We start from the raw sequence: 16,175 nt of genomic DNA, 5'->3' as shown, positions 1-16,175 counted from the left end.
CGGGGTTCCTCCATCCCGCCAAACCACTCTCTCTGTGGCTGCTCTCCAACTCTCCAGGAATTTCCCAACTCGGAGCTCGCGATTCTAATTTCGGCTGTTTGGAAGATCTCTCCCAAATTTAAAGGCCTTTTCAAAATAAAAAGCCCAAACAGTCCTTGGTAATGTCAGGGCCAAAAAGCACCCAGGGCACGGTTGCCAGTTTCCAGATGGGGCCTGGAGAAACCCTAGAATTACCATGGATCTCCAGGGGGCAGAGGGAGCTCTCCCCCGGAGAAAAAGGGAGCTCTGGAGGGCAGGGTCCATGACATTACATCCATGCTGAGCTCTCCCTTTTTCTCCAGCAGTGGCGTGGGAGGTTAAGAGCTTGTGCATCTAATCGAGAGGAACCGGGTTTGATTCCCCGCTCTGCCGCCTGAGCTATGGAGGCTTATCTGGGGCATTCAGATTAGCCTGTGCACTCCCACACATGCCAGCTGGGTGACCTTGGGCTAATCACAGCTTTTCGGAGCTCTCTCAGCCCCACCTACCTCACAGGGTGTTTGTTGTGAGGGGGGAAGGGCAAGGAGATTGTCAGTCCCTTTGAGTCTCCTGCAGGAGAGAAAGGGGGGGATATAAATCCAAACAAAACAAAACAAAAACAAAACAAGTATCAGTCATTTCAAGCAGACTTCAGCTCAGCAGGCCGTCAGTTCAAAACTCCTTCTACCGTGTTTCCCCGAATATAAGACAGTGTCTTATATTAATTTTTGCTCCCAAAGATGCGCTATGTCTTAGGTTCAGGGGATGCCTTATATTTCTGTGTTCTGTTCGTCAGGCATGCTTCCAAACAAAAACTTTGCTACGTCTTACTTTTGGGGGATGCCTTACATTTCGCACTTCAGCAAAACCTCTACTACGTCTTATTTTCCAGGGATGTCTTAAATTCTGGGAAACAGGGTAGCTCCTAAACAGAAAAAAAATTAAGACCAAATTAAATCCCCAGAGATTCGGCTTCCAGCGAGTTCGCCTTCACCGTCAAGTATTTGCTTTCTGGTGTCTCTTCTTATCTCGTCCCACTGGTTGTTTTTGATGGCACTATTAGTCGGCGGGGCCAGGGGTAGATAAGTCCAGACACAGTCAGATGTGCCTTCTTGAGAAAACACCCCAACCGTCTGCTCACTGTTGCTGAGCGTAGACTTGTAACTGAGCAGTCTTGCATGGATATTGAGACAGAAATCCCTCCAAATTCAACAGAGTTTGCCTTCTGGGTGTAAGGACTACTGTTTCCCCCCCAGTTTATTTTATTTGCTTCTGAGCTGCTTTGAAAGATCTTTGCATCTTTTGGCAAAAAAGAAGACTCACAGGGAACAGAAGAATCTGACACCAAGAGCGCACCCATCCAGATAAGATTCTGCATTCAGCAAGCAAAACGTCTGCCCTCCTTACCTTGAGCGGCGTCTACCCAGGAAGCGTGTTCCTTTGCCAAGTTTATTGCTTCAAGAGAGAGTGCAGAGATAGCGGTGGTGGAAAAACACGTGTGGGGGCACCACTTATATAGCTCACAGCGATGCAGCGGTCAACGTCTCTCATGCTGGCATTCCCGCCTCCTTCCGCTTCACAGAAACACACTCTGCGTTCCCAAGCAGATATGGGAGGAGAGTGTTTGGCTCAGTTGTTGACTGTGAGGTTCGCACAACTCTCCCACCTGTTTCCCCCCCCCCTGCTTTCTTGCCCCCTCTCAGGACTGCTTCTCCTCCAGTAAAGACCTTGCAGCTCTGGAAAGGAAAGCAGGCTGAATGCGATCCATCAGATAGAAGTCTCTCTGTGTGGCAGAGTTTAATCTCTCTTGTTAAAAATCAGCTTTATTTCAGTTGGATTGTGCTGTCTGGTTACTTTAAACCAGTGATGGCGAACCTTTTCGAGGCCGAGTGCCCAAATTGCAACCCAAAACCCACTTGTTTATCACAAAGTGCCAACACGGCAATTTAACCTGAATACTGAGGTTTTAGTTTAGGAAAAAAAAACAGTTGGCTCCGAGGTGTGCATTACTCGGGAGTAAGCTTCATGGTAGTCGGTGGCTCTGCTTTGAAGCAACCATGCAACTCTTCCAATGGGTGAATCACGACCCTAGGAGGGTTTACTCAGAAGCAAGCCCCATTGCCAGCAACCAAACTTGCTCCCAGGTAAAGGATCATGCTTTAGTTCTTTGCATGAAAATCAGTGGGGTTTAACAACGCTTATCAGGGTTACCTACACTGCTTCCCCAAAACTAGGTCTTAGGTTTAATGCTGCTAATCGAGCCCAGCAGCCCAGGCCAGCCCAGATGTGGGGGGGCCGATTCCCCCCCCACATAATGAACTCTGCGTGTGCCCACAGAGAGGGCTCTGAGTGCCACCTCTGGCACCTGTGCCATAGGTTCGCCACCACTGCTTTAAACAATAGACAAAGAAAAGGCCGAGCAAAACACTCATCTGGAATAAATGTGGACCATCAAAGTCACCAGGTGGAAGATGAATGTCTAATAAAGAGAGAAGTTCCATTCTACATACTTTTGGGACATCCAGGGACCTGGAATAAAATTCTGTAGCTACTTTGGAGTACTTGAATTCAGTGTGACTTTCCCACCCACCCCCTTGAACTCACAGGCATATGTCCTCCACTTGCTTCACTACCATCAGATCCTCTGAAGATGCCGGCCACAGATGCCGGCGAAACGTCAGCAGAAAATGCTACCGGAACACGGCCACACAGCCCGGAAAACCCCACAACTCCCCACTTTCCCCCCTTTATTTTGCGTACTTTTTATTCTGCACCTAACATATTAACACATACACAATAAAATCGCATCCCAAAACCGTTAAAACTGACCAGCCACCTCTTTGTTAAAACAACTCAAACCAGAGCTACAGTACATACCAAGGCGTATTTCCCCCCCTCCTCTGGTTTCCCTCTGGTTTGAGTAATTTTGCTAGAGATTATCTCTATCAGGATTTCAGAATTTGTAATGTTTCAATTGGAATGGAAGATTTTGGAAGCCGCCCCGAGCTTGCCTGGGGGTGGACAGCCTATAAAACTAATAAGATAAATAAATAGTAACAATGGGAAAACATTGGGCAGGAAGGAGGGATCGTGGATGGAACGCCAGACAACACAGAAAAGTACTGTTAAAGGCTTTCATGGCTGGGATCGACTGGCTGTTGTGGGTTTTCTTGGCTGCATGGCTGTGGTCTGGAGCAGCAGTGGCGTAGGAGGTTAAGAGCTCGTGTATCTAATCTGGAGGAACCGGGTTTGATTCTCCGCTCTGCCGCCTGAGCTGTGCAGGTTTATCTGGGGAATTCAGATTAGCCTGTGCACTCCCACACACGCCAGCTGGGTGACCTTGGACTAGTCACAGCTTCTTGGAGCTCTCTCAGCCCCACCTACCTCACAGGGTGTTTGTTGTGAGGGGGGAAGGGCAAGGAGATTGTAAGCCCCTTTGAGTCTCCTGCAGGAGAGAAAGGGGGGATATAAATCCAAACTCTTCTTCTTCTTCTTCTTTGCTCATAAAATTTTGGCCTCATCTGTGGCTGGCGTCTTCAGAGGCAAAAAATCCCAAGCGAAGAAGAAACTCTATGCTATTGACTACATAAAATAAATAGTATCCTTGCTTACTATATTATGTAAACACGTGCAATAATTTCATACAAAGCGCTGCAATCAGCCAAGAATAATGTCACATTTAAGAATCCAACACATGCAAGAATTTTTTTAAAAAATGTATATAAAATTGTATATAGTCAAGAGACTGCCAAAAGCAAACATATGAATTCCATAAGGGTTCACATTCAATTCGGGAAAACATCCCAGTAGAAGACAGGTAATTCTGGTAATTCTTCCCGCTTTTCTCGTAATTCTTCCCGGTAAATCTCCTGCTTCATCAGTCAGAAGAATTGAAATGCCATCTTGCTCCAAAATTACTAAAAGGCGTCGGACATGTCATCAAGGAAAGGGGTCTTTTGACCATATGTGGTAGAGCTTGACCTAGGTCAAAACTCCTTGGAATCAGCCACATGGCTGAGGACTTTTAGATTCTGGCTGCGAATTCATTTTCTCTCGGACTGTAATTCCTCTGGCTATCCACCGGGCTTCTGCTCTCTGGACACTCCATTTCCAACCCCTGGTTTTCCCATATAATTGAAGAAAAAAAAAATTGCCTTCCTATCGGGATCAAAATACTAAGTCAAGTGGATTCACTTTGCCCTTTGTCCTATCTACCAGAAGCTTATAGGAAATTAAAAGGTCTACTATGTGATAGAGAGTTCTCTTCACCCTTTAATCACTGCAGCCAAAAAAAAACGGCTAGCTCCCTCCCTGCATTACTTTTCTCTCCCATTTGAGACAGGGGCCACCTTGGCACACTACCGTGGCATTGGGCTTAATCAAACCCTGTTCAAAGGAGAGCCATAATATGCTGGCCAGGTTTAATGTTATGCCTTCTGCCTTGTTACATAATGGCAGATTTAATAAGCTAAAGAAAAAGGTTAAAAAGATTGTGCCCATGTAACGTATGGTGGCTCAGTTGCAATCTCTGGCCTCCACCAATTAACTTCACTGTCTCAGATTCAAAGGAAATCAGGATCCAGAGTATGTGAATCTCACTCCTTTACATTTACCCGATCTCCCCGATTTATTTAGATTACACTACTTGTTGGACAACCCTGATCCTTCTCTCTGTATGATAGTGGCAGACTTTCTCCTGGAAATTACTAAATGCCAGTAGATTTCCTTCGTCCTAACATGTCCTGTATTGTATATGCTTTTTAATCTGTTTTTATTATTGTTATACTGCTGTCTATGCCAATAAAGGCTTGCTTCCTAGATGTGGTAGAGCTGTAAAAAAAGTAAGTCAATTTTGGCATAGAATTTACGATGTAATGAAAAAGATTTTGGGCTAAGAGTTTGCAATGAAAAAGGAGGTGCTTCTGTTAAATATGATAACATCTGTGATAAAATTTGAAAATGAAAAATTAACTCTATATATGATCTCAGCAGCAAGAAATGTAATAGCCAGAAACTGGAAATCTGAAGATATTCCAGCCACTGAAGACTGGCTGAGTAAAATATAGGAGTAGGTGATAGACTAATCACCGACATAGTTAAAATATAAAAATTTAGAAAATGTTCTTAAAGATTGGAACCAGTGGTGGGATTCGGCAGGTTCGCACCGCTTCGGCAGAACTGGTTGTTAAAAGGGTGCTTGTAAACAACCGGTTGTTAAATTATCTGAATCCCACCGCCGGAACCGGTTGCTAAATTATTTTAATCCCACCATTGATTGGAATCCTCTTGTGAATTATGCTAATCAAAGAAAACCTTTCATCCACTTGTTAATATATTTACAACGTTAAGATCGAGAACTGTTTGTAGGAATATATACGTCCAAATCAATGTAATATAGTGGTACAGTAGGAATAATTTAAAATGTTGTTGTTGTTGTTGTTGTTGTTGTTGTTGTTGTTGTTGTTATTGTTGTTGTTGTTGTTGTCATCATCATCATCATCATCATCATCATCATCATCATCATCATCATTATTATTATTGTACACATAACAACACAGCACAAGTGTCTGGAATTCATCTCTGAATATCGAGTCCTTCCCAAGGACCTAGGATATTAGAGGTATTTGCGTAGAATGTGTGCAGTTCCTAGAAGTGCTGCTTTCTGCAGCATGTGGACTGATGTTCTGTCCAAGTTTAGGCTTTCCAGATGTTTTTCAAGATTTCTTGGGATTCCTCCTAGAGCACCGACTACTAAGTGGGATTAATACTGTTGTTCTTTTTACTGGCCAACAAAATGCGCCTTCAACTTCAATTTGTAGGTCCTTGTATTTTTGTGATCTTTTTTCCAGCCTCTTTTGTCCTTCTACACCTGCTAAAGGTCAACTTGGCACAGCAAACATCTATGATCCAAACATGTTTTTTCTCTATCACTGTTATGTCTTGGGGTGTTTGTGTGCAAAATAGGTGTCTGTCTGTTTGTATTCTAAAGTCCCAGAGTATTTTTGCTTCTTCATTTTCTGTGGTCTTCTCTGGCTTGTGCTCATACCAGGTCTTGCTACAGGGCAGGCCGTACTTTTTGCAAAGGTTCCAGTGATGATGATGATGATGATGATGATGATTATTATTATTATTATTATTTAGATTTATAGGCCGCCTCACCCCCAAAGGGCTCGAGGTGGCTCACAATACAGCTGTTCCAATAACAGCACATAAAATACATAACTAAAACTAACCACATTAAATCAAATTTCCACAGCAGCAAGAATAATTTAAGAGAAGAAGAAGAAGAAGAAGAAGAAGAAGAAGAAGAAGAAGAAGAAGAAGAAGAAGAAGAAGAAGAAGAAGAAGAAGAAGAAGAAGAAGAGTTTGGATTTATATCCCCCCTTTCTCTCCTGCAGGAGACTCAAAGGGGCTTGCAATCTCCTTGCCCTCCCCCCCCCCCACAACAAACGCCCTGTGAGGTAGGTGGGGCTGAGAGAGCTCCGAGAAGCTGTGACTAGCCCAAGGTCAACCAACTGGCATGTGTGGGAGTGTACAGGCTAATCTGAATGCCCCAGATAAGCCTCCACAGTTCAGGCGGCACTCGCTGTCTATGGGTCAGGTCTCTGTGATTCAGTCGATGGAATGTTCTGTACGGGGGGAAGTCAGCAGCCAAGGAATGTTGGCAGGGGATAAGCTGTCATGCTGAGCTGTTGGGTACAACCTTTGCTGGCCAAAAAAGCTGCTTTTGTGAACATAACTTGCATTCAATGTATTGTTTCTTTTTAAAATTTCCTTTTGTGTCCTGCTTTGCCACCAGCGGGCTCATAAAGTAACTAGTGGGAATACTGGGAGTGGCAGGCTCTCTCAAGTTGTAGCCAACGTGTGGGAACCCCCTCGGGTTTTCCAGGCAAGAGAGGAACAAAGACGAAGGAGGAGAGTTTGAATTTATACTCGGCTTCTCTCAAAGTCTCAAAGCTGTTTATGAACGCCGTCCTTTCCTTTACAGTATGGTGTAGTGGTTAAGAGAGCAGGTGTACTCTAATCTGGAGAACTGGGTTTGATTCCCTGCTCTGCCACTTGAGCTGCGGAGGCTTATCTGAGGATCCAGACTGGCTTGTGCACTCCAACACATGACAGCTGGGTGATCTTGGGCTAGTCACAGTTCTTCGGAGCTCTCTCAGCCCCACCCACCTCACAGGGTGTTTGTTGTGGGGGGTGGGGGGGTGGGAGGGAAAGGAGTTTGTAAGCCAAACATGTGTATATGATGTACTTACGTTAAATAATACTTCAGTGCCTCACAAATCACGACCTGAAAAAAAATGTTGGTTTCAGTTGTCTGTATTTAACTATATTTTATCTGTATTAATATTAATTTTATCTGTATTGATATAATAGAGCCAGCGTGGTGTAGGAGTTAAGAGCAGGTGCACTCTAATCTGGGGAACCGGGTTTGATTCCCCACTCTGCCACTTGAGTTGTGGAGGCTTATCTGGTGAACCAGATTAGCTTGTGCACTCCAACACTTGCCAACTGGGTGGCCTTGGGCTAGTCACAGTTCTTCGGAGCTTTCTCAACCCCACCAACCTCACAGGGTGTTTGTTGTGGGGGGGGGGAGGGAAAGGAGTTTGTAAGCCCCTTTGAGTCTCCTTACAGGAGAGAAAGGGTGGGGGGATATAAATCCAAACTCTTCTCTTCTTCTCCCCACAACAGATACCTTATGCAGAGCTCTTGGGAAGCTTTTTTCATGTTAGAGTCACCAAATTTTCAGCATACCTGATTGTGACTCTCCTTACACGAATTCCCAGGTTTGGGGCTCTTTAAAATTGGAGCCCCCTGACCTAATTGGACCTAATCCAAGCTGATTTCCCAGGGCATCATGGTCTTAAGATGCTCTTCTCATGCCAAGATCTGGTGGAATTTCTGGCAGGCTGAGCGGCATCAAGTTTCAAGTTGGGGCTGGCTGGGGTCCATAACAGCAAGAGGCCATAAAGCAGTGGTGGCGAACCTTTGGCACTCCAGATATTATGGACTACAATTCCCATCAGCCCCTGCCAGTATAGCCAATTGACCATGCTGGCAGGGGCTGATGGGAGTTGTAGTCCCTAACATCTGGAGTGCCAAAGGTTCGCCACCACGGCCATAAAGCAATTAAGATCCTAAAAAACAGAGTTGTTCCACCGGGCTTTTGGAGTGTCCAGTCTTCTTCTTTACTTCTGGGTCTCTTGTTATTTATGAGACCCGCTCTCCCCCCCTTCTGGGAGGGTTTTAATGAGTGTTAATGCGGACATTGTTTGTTACTGATCACTGCATTTTAAATGGTTTTAAATTGTTTTAATGTATCTAAGGGTTATTGTATATATGTGTTAATGTTGTTCCCCGCCCAGAGCCCTTTGGCGGTAGGGTGGTATACAAAACCCAATAATAAATAAACAAACAAACAAATAACAGTTCCCCTCCAAGTATCAGCCCTCCTCCTTATCCAGTGAACCTTCAATCTCTTTGGAAGGAATCATAGAATCATAGAGTTGGAAGAGACCCCAAGGGTCATGAAGTCCAACCCCCTGCAATGCAGGAACGCACACTCCCGTGAGATGGCCATTCAGCCTCTCTTGGAAAACCTCCAAAGAAGGAGACTCCACCACACTCCGAGGTCATGCGTTCCACTGTCGAAAAGCCCTTGCTTTTTCCTGATGTTTAGGGGGAATCTCTTTTCCTTCACCTTGATCCCATTCTTCCTGGACCTAGTCTCTGGAGCAGCAGAAAACAAGCTTGCTTCCCCACCCAATGGGGAAGGACAGAACTGTCTTTGATTGGACAAAAAGTTAACAGGAAGTCTTCTTAAAGAAAAGAAGCAACACCGTGAATTAGTTTGGAAACATCCTTATTTTTTATTTTTTATTTTTATTTCTAAATGTATATACCGCCCCTCCCCCGAAGGGCTCTGGGCAGTGCACAACAGCTATATACAGATACATTTAAACTTCCTATCTGGAAGACTGCAATTGTAACAACTCAGGCCCCTTCCGCACGTGCAGAATAATGCACTTTCAATCAACTTTCACAATTTGCAAGTGGATTTTGCTATTCCGCACAGTAACATACAGCTGCAAAGTGCACTGAAAGTGGATTAAAAGTGCATTATTCTGCATGTGCGGAAGGGGCCTCAGAGAAAGAGAGAGGCTAAACGCAAGTAAAGTTATAACTTATGTCAAACACAGCAGAAAGCTGCAAGCCAACTGCCAGTTTACCCAGAGGTGGGATCCAGCAGGTTCTCACAGGTTCCCGAGAGTAGGTTCCTAATTATTTGTGTGTGCCGAGAGGGGGTTACTAATTGGTGATGTTGCCACGTGATTTTTGCCTTAGTTACGCCCCTCCTCTCAGCAGTAGCGCGCAGAACTTGAAGCAGTCTAGCAGGAGGTGGACTGGCGTGCGTGGCAGCCTGCGCCTGCGTGCATTCGTTTCCCACTCAAGGTCCTTGACACAGCCCCGCCCAGGAATGCCCCACCCAGGAATGCCCGGCCACGCCCCCATCGTGCCCCGCCCAGCCCCATTGGCACTACACCACTGTTTGAATCCCACCACCATGGGAACCTGTTACTAAAATTTTTGGATCCCACCACTGAGTTTACCTTATTACAGTTAACTTGTAAATATTTTGACCTTGCAAACATCTTTTAGTGTTCCTGAAGATAAAATTCCTCAGGTACATTTAACTTTTTGAAAACACCCCAAGCCTCTTGTGGCTCTATTCGTTGTTAGGAAGTCTGACAGGAAAAGAAAAAGGTTTGGGGGAAATTTTTCTTTTGACATTTAATCCTCTATCTCCACCGAGCAGCTTATTGTTCTTTGACATATTTAACTCATTTTTTTAAAGGTGGGAAGTCAATGTCCATTTCTGCTGCCTCAGAGCCAAAAACGTTTGGTGGCTGCTCAGTGAACCCTCGCGTGACATAATTTTGGCAGGAAAACTCCTGAGAACACCTTGCCAGGGCAGGACAGAGGAAGTCATCATAGAGCAGTGCTGGCGAACCTTTGGCACTCCAGAGGTTATGGACTACAATTCCCATCGGCCCCTGTCAGCATGGCCAATTGGTCCTAGAGGGACTCTGGTCAAAGGTCTCTTTTGCCTCATCCTTTTGATTCTCACAACAGCCCTATGAGGTTGGGCTGAAGGAGAAAGAGAGATTGTCTGCCCCTCTTGTATGTATCCTGACAACAATCCTTATTGGGAGTGTGGGGGGGGGGGGTCTTCCGCACATGCAGAATATTGCACTTTCAATCCACTTTCAATGCACTTTGCTGCTGGATTTTACTGTGCGGAACAGCAAAAACCATTTGCAAACAAGTGTGGAAGTGGATTAAAAGTGCACTATTCTGTATGTGTGGAAGGGGCCAGTGAGTGAGGTGGGTGGGGCTGTGAGGTGGGTGGGGCTGAGAGAGCTCCGAAGAACTGTGACTAGCCCAAGTTGACAAGTGTTGGAGTGCACAAGCTAATCTGCTTCACCAGATAAGCCTCCACAACTCAAGTGGCAGAGCGGGGAATCAAACCCGGTTCCCCAAATTAGAGTGCACCTGCTCTTAACTCCTACACCACGCTGGCTCTCTTATATCAATACAGATAAAATTAATATTAATACAGATAAAATATAGTTAAATACAGACAACTGAAACCAACATTTTTTTTTTTCAGGTCGTGATTTGTGAGGCAATGAAGTATTATTTAACGTAAGTACGTCGTAGACACATGTACATACCCATACATAAATCATGTGTATTTTGCACTGATTGCAAAAAATGCTTAATGAGTAGGTTGAAATGTGACCCACATTTCCCATCTGGTCTGGGCCCGTGGCCAGCTTTGGCTCTGGGCTGCTCTCACTGCGTTTCTGTTTCCCAAGGGAATGGCCAGAGCGCATTTTACAAGGATGTTCAGAGCGAAGCGTTATGTAACAGAACGTGATGTGACATTGCGAAACGATTTATCAGCGGCCTGTAAATTCTTTTCTCGCCTCTATAATTGCTGCTTAGTTTCCTTCCCTATAAAACGAGGGGCTCGTAATTCAAACGGAGCCGTTTTAATAGGCTGGTAAGGAAACCAACCTGTGAAAGGCCTTCATCTCCCTGTGATCTTTTGGTTGTCCCTGCATGGGATATTAGTCTTCTCGGTGGTGGGATCCAAACATTTTAGTAACAGGTTCCCATGGTGGAGGGATTCAAACTGTGGCGTAGCGCCAATGAGGCTGGACGGGGCACAACGGGGGCGTGGCCGGGCACGACGGGGGCGGGGCATTCCCGGGCGGGGCTGTGGCAAGGACGCAGCCACTGTGCCAGTCCTTGGGCAGGAAACGAATGCGCGCAGGCTGCCACGCACGCCGGTGCACCTCCTGCTAGACTGCTTCCAGTTCTGTGCGCTACTGCTGAGAGGAGGGGCGTAACTGAGGCAAAAATCACGTGGCAAAATCACCACTTAGTAACTCCCTCTCGCCACACACAAATAATTAGTAACCTACTCTCGGGAACCTGTGAGAACCTGCTGGATCCCACCTCTGAGTCTTCTCCACCACTGCGTGGAAGTTCCCTACCACTGAGGCCCCCTTCCGCACCTGCAGAATAATGCACTTTCAATCCACTTTCACAATTGTTTGGAAATGGATTTTGCTATTTTGCACGGTAAAGTCCAGCTGCAAAGTGCATTGAAAGTGGATTGAAAGTGCATTATTCTGCGTGTGCGGAAGGGGCCTGGAACTGAGCCATCTGCAAGAGTTCTCCTTGCTGGGCAGCTGCCCGATCTGTGTGGCACCAGTACGGTGTCTGTGTGGCAGCATGGCTTACGGAAAATATTGGGCAGAGCCAATCTCACTGGCTTTCTTTCCTGCCTGCTGTTTTTTGCCAGTCCTGCAAGGAACATCTTGATAGCCAGGGCAAGGTTTAGCGGGCTGGACTATGATCCAGGAGACCCAGGTTTGAATCCCCACTCTGCCACGGAAGCTCGCTGGGTGATTTTGGGTCTGCCAGACTCCCTCAGTCTACATAAGAACCTAAGAACTAGCTTGCTGGATCAGACCAGAGTCCATCTAGTCCAGCACTCTGCTACTCGCAGTGGCCCACCAGGTGCCTTTGGGAGCTCACATGCAGGATGTGAAAGCAATGGCCTTCTGCTGCTGCTGCTGCTCCCGAGCACCTGGTCTGCTAAGACATTTGCAATCTGAGATCAAGGAGGATCAAGATTGGTAGCCATAGATCGACTTCTCCTCCATAAATCTGTCCAAGCCCCTTTTAAAGCTATCCAGGTTAGTGGCCATCACCCCCTCCTGTGGCAGCATATTGCAAACACCAATCACACGTTGCGTGAAGAAGTGTTTCCTTTTATTAGTCCTAATTCTTCCCCCCAGCATTTTCAATGAGTGCCCCCTGGTTCTAGTATTCTACCTCCCGAGGTTTTTGTGAGGATAAAATGGAGGAGCGCAGAATGATGTGAGCCACTTTATTCAAAGGTGGAGGTGGAGTATAAATGAAGCAAATAAATTACAATGTTGTAAGCTGCTTTGGCTCCCCAGTTAGGGAGGAAAGTGGGGTGTAAATAAATAAACATTCCATTGACTATCTGGACCAGCAGTGGCGTAGTGGTTTAGAGCAGGTGCATTCTAATCTGGAGGAACCGGGTTTGATTCCCTGGTCTGCTGCCTGAGCTGTGGAGAATCTGGGGAATTCAGATTAGCCTGTGCACTCCCACACATGCCAGCTGGGTGACCTTGGGCTAGTCACAGCTTCTCGGAGCTCTCTCAGCCCCACCTACCTCACAGGGTGTTTGTTGTGAGGGGGAAGGGAAAGGAGATTGTAAGCCCCTTTGAGTCTCCTTACAGGAGAGAAAGGGGGGATATAAATCCCAACTCCTCCTCCTCCTCCTCCTCCTCCTCCTCCTCCTCCTCCTCCTCCTCTTCTTCTTCTTCTTCTTCTTCTTCTTCTTCTTCTTCTTCTTCTTCTTCTTCTTCTTCTTCTTCTTCTTCTTCTTCTTCTTCTTCTTCTTCTTCACGTGGAAGCAGGGTTCTGTGCCTGGTCTTCTTGGTGGGTCAGCAACTTATTCACACACTGTGGCCAATGTGATGTCAGCCAGTGAGGTTTGTGGCAGAATAGGGATTCGAACTCAGCTCTCCCCAGTTCTAAACAGACCCACTAATCACAGCTCTGCACTGAACTGCATTCAGCTCTACACTAAATTGCTTTGTTTAGTGCAGAGCGGCGATTAGGGGGTCTGTTTAGGATTGGGGAGAGCCGAATTCGAATCCCTGTTCTGCCACAAATCTCACTGGCTGATGTCACATTGGCCATGGTGGCCCAGCTAAGTACCTCAAGGGTTGATTTGAAGATAAAACTGAGGAGAGTGAAAACTGGGCCAGCCTTCCTTAGAGGAAAAGTGAGGTAAAATTGGGACAAACGCCGCTTTCCTATCTCTCATAGAATAGGGAGCTCTGTATGAGTCAGCATTTTGCTGCGCACCATCATAACTGGATCCGCGCCACAGCCCCTGATATCTCTAACTGCTGTTTCCCGTTACTATCGCTAGCTACTTAAAATAGCAGAGGGTAGGTCATTAAAAGAGGGGCGGGGGTTGTCCCCATTTGGAAGAGCAGGAATAGAAAAGGTGACGAAAGGTGATAAAGTTGAGTAAGTAACAACATTAACAAATATAAAGATTTTGTGAGGTAGTAAAGTCTGGAGAAGGAAGCAGTGCTCGGTATAAGGTGTATAGTGCTACCGTTCTATGCTCAGGGTACGCTGTCTTTTTCCACAGAATTTCCAGGTTGATTTCACAATGTTACATGATAGAGAAAGAAGTCGCTGGTATCCAATCCTGGCTCTGTGATGAATAAACTGGCATGAGATGTGGGTTTGCACATGTAGACTGAATGCATGAACTTGTTGCATGCTATGCTGCAGGGGGTTCAATTTGATGGCCCTTAGGGTCTCTTCCAACTCTATTGGCGATTCCGCACACGAGTAAAATAGGTTCGACCCAGTTCTCTGAGAAGGGTACTAACCTAAGTCGAAGCCATTGTTGTTCCCCACTGCAACCAGCTTGATCCCAGCTCGGAGGGCGGAATCATCCTGTGCCTCTTCGCAGCTCCGTTCCGATTGGCTACTGTTCTACGGCCATGTTCCGTCTATCCCCACACACGTTATAAAAAAAACTGCCACAGGAATTTTTGCAGGCCAAACCAAGAAAATTCAGAATCTAGGATTGTAAGTTCACTAGAATATTCAAACATTACATTAGTGGGAAAAAATTCAGAAATATTATCCATAGATATTGGCCTGTGGTCCAGGAACTGCCTGGTTTTGAGTCACCCTCTCTTTTGGCCTTCAAAAAAGCCAACGATTCGGGAGATCAATTAATCAGAGCAGATTTCAGGGGCACTCCCAGAAAAGCCTATGAGTGTGTCAGGGCATTTCAGATGTGTCAATTGCATTGCATTCCTCCTGGCCATTGAATCAAAGGAGGTTTCCTTTCCTTTCGCTAATTATTCCAAGAATCTTTTGGGATTCTCTAATTGTAACACCACTAATGTCATCTGTTATGGAAATCGCAAGGGTGGTCTAACATATGTTGGATACAGAATGAGTCTAACATATGTTGGATACAGAATGAGTTGAAAGTAAGGGTTTTAGAGAACGTCTCATGGATCCACAATTCCATCTCAGAAGCCCCAGTGGTTGAACACTTCGTCTTGAAGAATCATCTGCCTGAATGTCTCCGTTTCGGTGTACTGGCCACATTAAAAGACATTGGTCTACATACCAGCATACAACAAAGACAGCAAAGGCTGGAAACATTCCTTATTTTTCACCTCAATACTCTTGAGCCCACTGGTTTAAACCAGTTGGTGGACTTTTCCTATTATCCCTGAACATTAATTACTTGCACCTGGGTGCTGTCAACTTCCTTAAATGCGGGTGACATGATCTGCTAGCCAAGGACACTCTTGTGACTAGCTCAGAGATTCACCAGCAGATCGCTGTCCATTTTGGTAACTACGGCTTATATTGATGTTACATTTATTTACTTTATATGCTTGGGTGTGCTCATTATTAATATTTTTTACATAATTTGCAGAATCAGAGTTTGTTCCTGGCAAGAAACATGTTCTCAAATTATTGCCTGATCAACAGACATTGCATGCAAGTGGATACACAGATGGAATTTTTGATTTTCTTTTGTGTACAATTGTGTGACATGGATATCAATTTAATTTAATGTGTATTTCACAGAAACCGCCAGCCATAGAAGTTCTTTTCAAGGTCGGCTTATATCCACATGCTCAGCTAGCTCTGTGGTCTTTGTTTCTTATTTGCGTCCACACTAAAAAAAAATCCTTGTGACTTGGATTGAGTTTTGATGTACTTTGTCAACCCACTTGTAAATATTTATATTACGCCAGAGAACTTTATTTGGGAAACTGATGTCTGCATAGTTCCTTTCTCGGATTATTGATTATATTTGTAGCAACATGCTATGAGCCATTCACAGTGCAATCTATTTCATTAACATTTGCACCTTTGTATTGTCGAAGGCTTTCACGGCTGGAATCACTGGGGTGCTGTGTGGTTTCTGGACTTTATGGCCGTGTTCTAGCAGCATTCTCTCCTGATGTTTTGCCTGCATCTGTGGCTGGCATCTTCAGAGGTTCTGATAGTAGGAAAGCAAGTGGAGTATATATCAGAACCTTTGAAGATGCCAGCACCAGATGCAGGCAAAACATCAGGAGAGAATGCTGCTAGAACACGGCCATACAGCCTGGAAACCACACAGCACCCCATTTGTATCTTTGATATCATGCATTTTGCATGCATGGCAGGGTACAGCATCTGAAGGTCCCAGGTTTAATGCCTGATATCTCCAGGTAAAAGGGTCAAATAGTAGGTGACTTTGATGGACCAGTGGTCTGATTCAGTAAAAGTCAGCTTCATGTAAGGTTAGGCGTAGGAGGTTAAGAGCTCATGTATCTAATCTGGAGGAACCGGGTTTGATTCCCAGCTCTGCCACCTGAGCTGTGGAGGCTTATCTGGGGAATTCAGATTAGCCTGTGCACTCCCACACATGCCAGCTGGGTGACCTTGGGCTAGTCACAGCTCTTCAGAGCTCTCTCAGCCCAATTGCTGGTTGGGACACACAGTAT

At 45.5% G+C, this 16,175-nt stretch overlaps 1 protein-coding gene across 1 annotated transcript in view; it reads right to left on the bottom strand.

Moving 5' to 3' along the window:
- Positions 1 to 1,578, bottom strand: part of SLC14A1 (solute carrier family 14 member 1 (Kidd blood group)) — a 40,515-nt gene extending 38,937 nt beyond the window's left edge. Inside the window, exons 1-2 of the mRNA XM_048504314.1 lie at positions 1,426 to 1,578; positions 528 to 588 (exon numbers count right to left, since the gene is read on the bottom strand). The gene's annotated coding sequence lies outside the window, so the exon portion shown is untranslated. The remainder of the gene's footprint in view (positions 1 to 527; positions 589 to 1,425) is intronic.
- Between the last annotated feature and the right edge of the window lie 14,597 nt (positions 1,579 to 16,175).

Source organism: Sphaerodactylus townsendi, linkage group LG07, assembly GCF_021028975.2.
Source record: "Sphaerodactylus townsendi isolate TG3544 linkage group LG07, MPM_Stown_v2.3, whole genome shotgun sequence".
Lineage (NCBI taxonomy): Eukaryota > Metazoa > Chordata > Lepidosauria > Squamata > Sphaerodactylidae > Sphaerodactylus > Sphaerodactylus townsendi.
The sequence above is the reverse complement of the archived record's forward strand: the minus strand, read 5'-3'. Positions and strand labels throughout refer to the sequence as shown.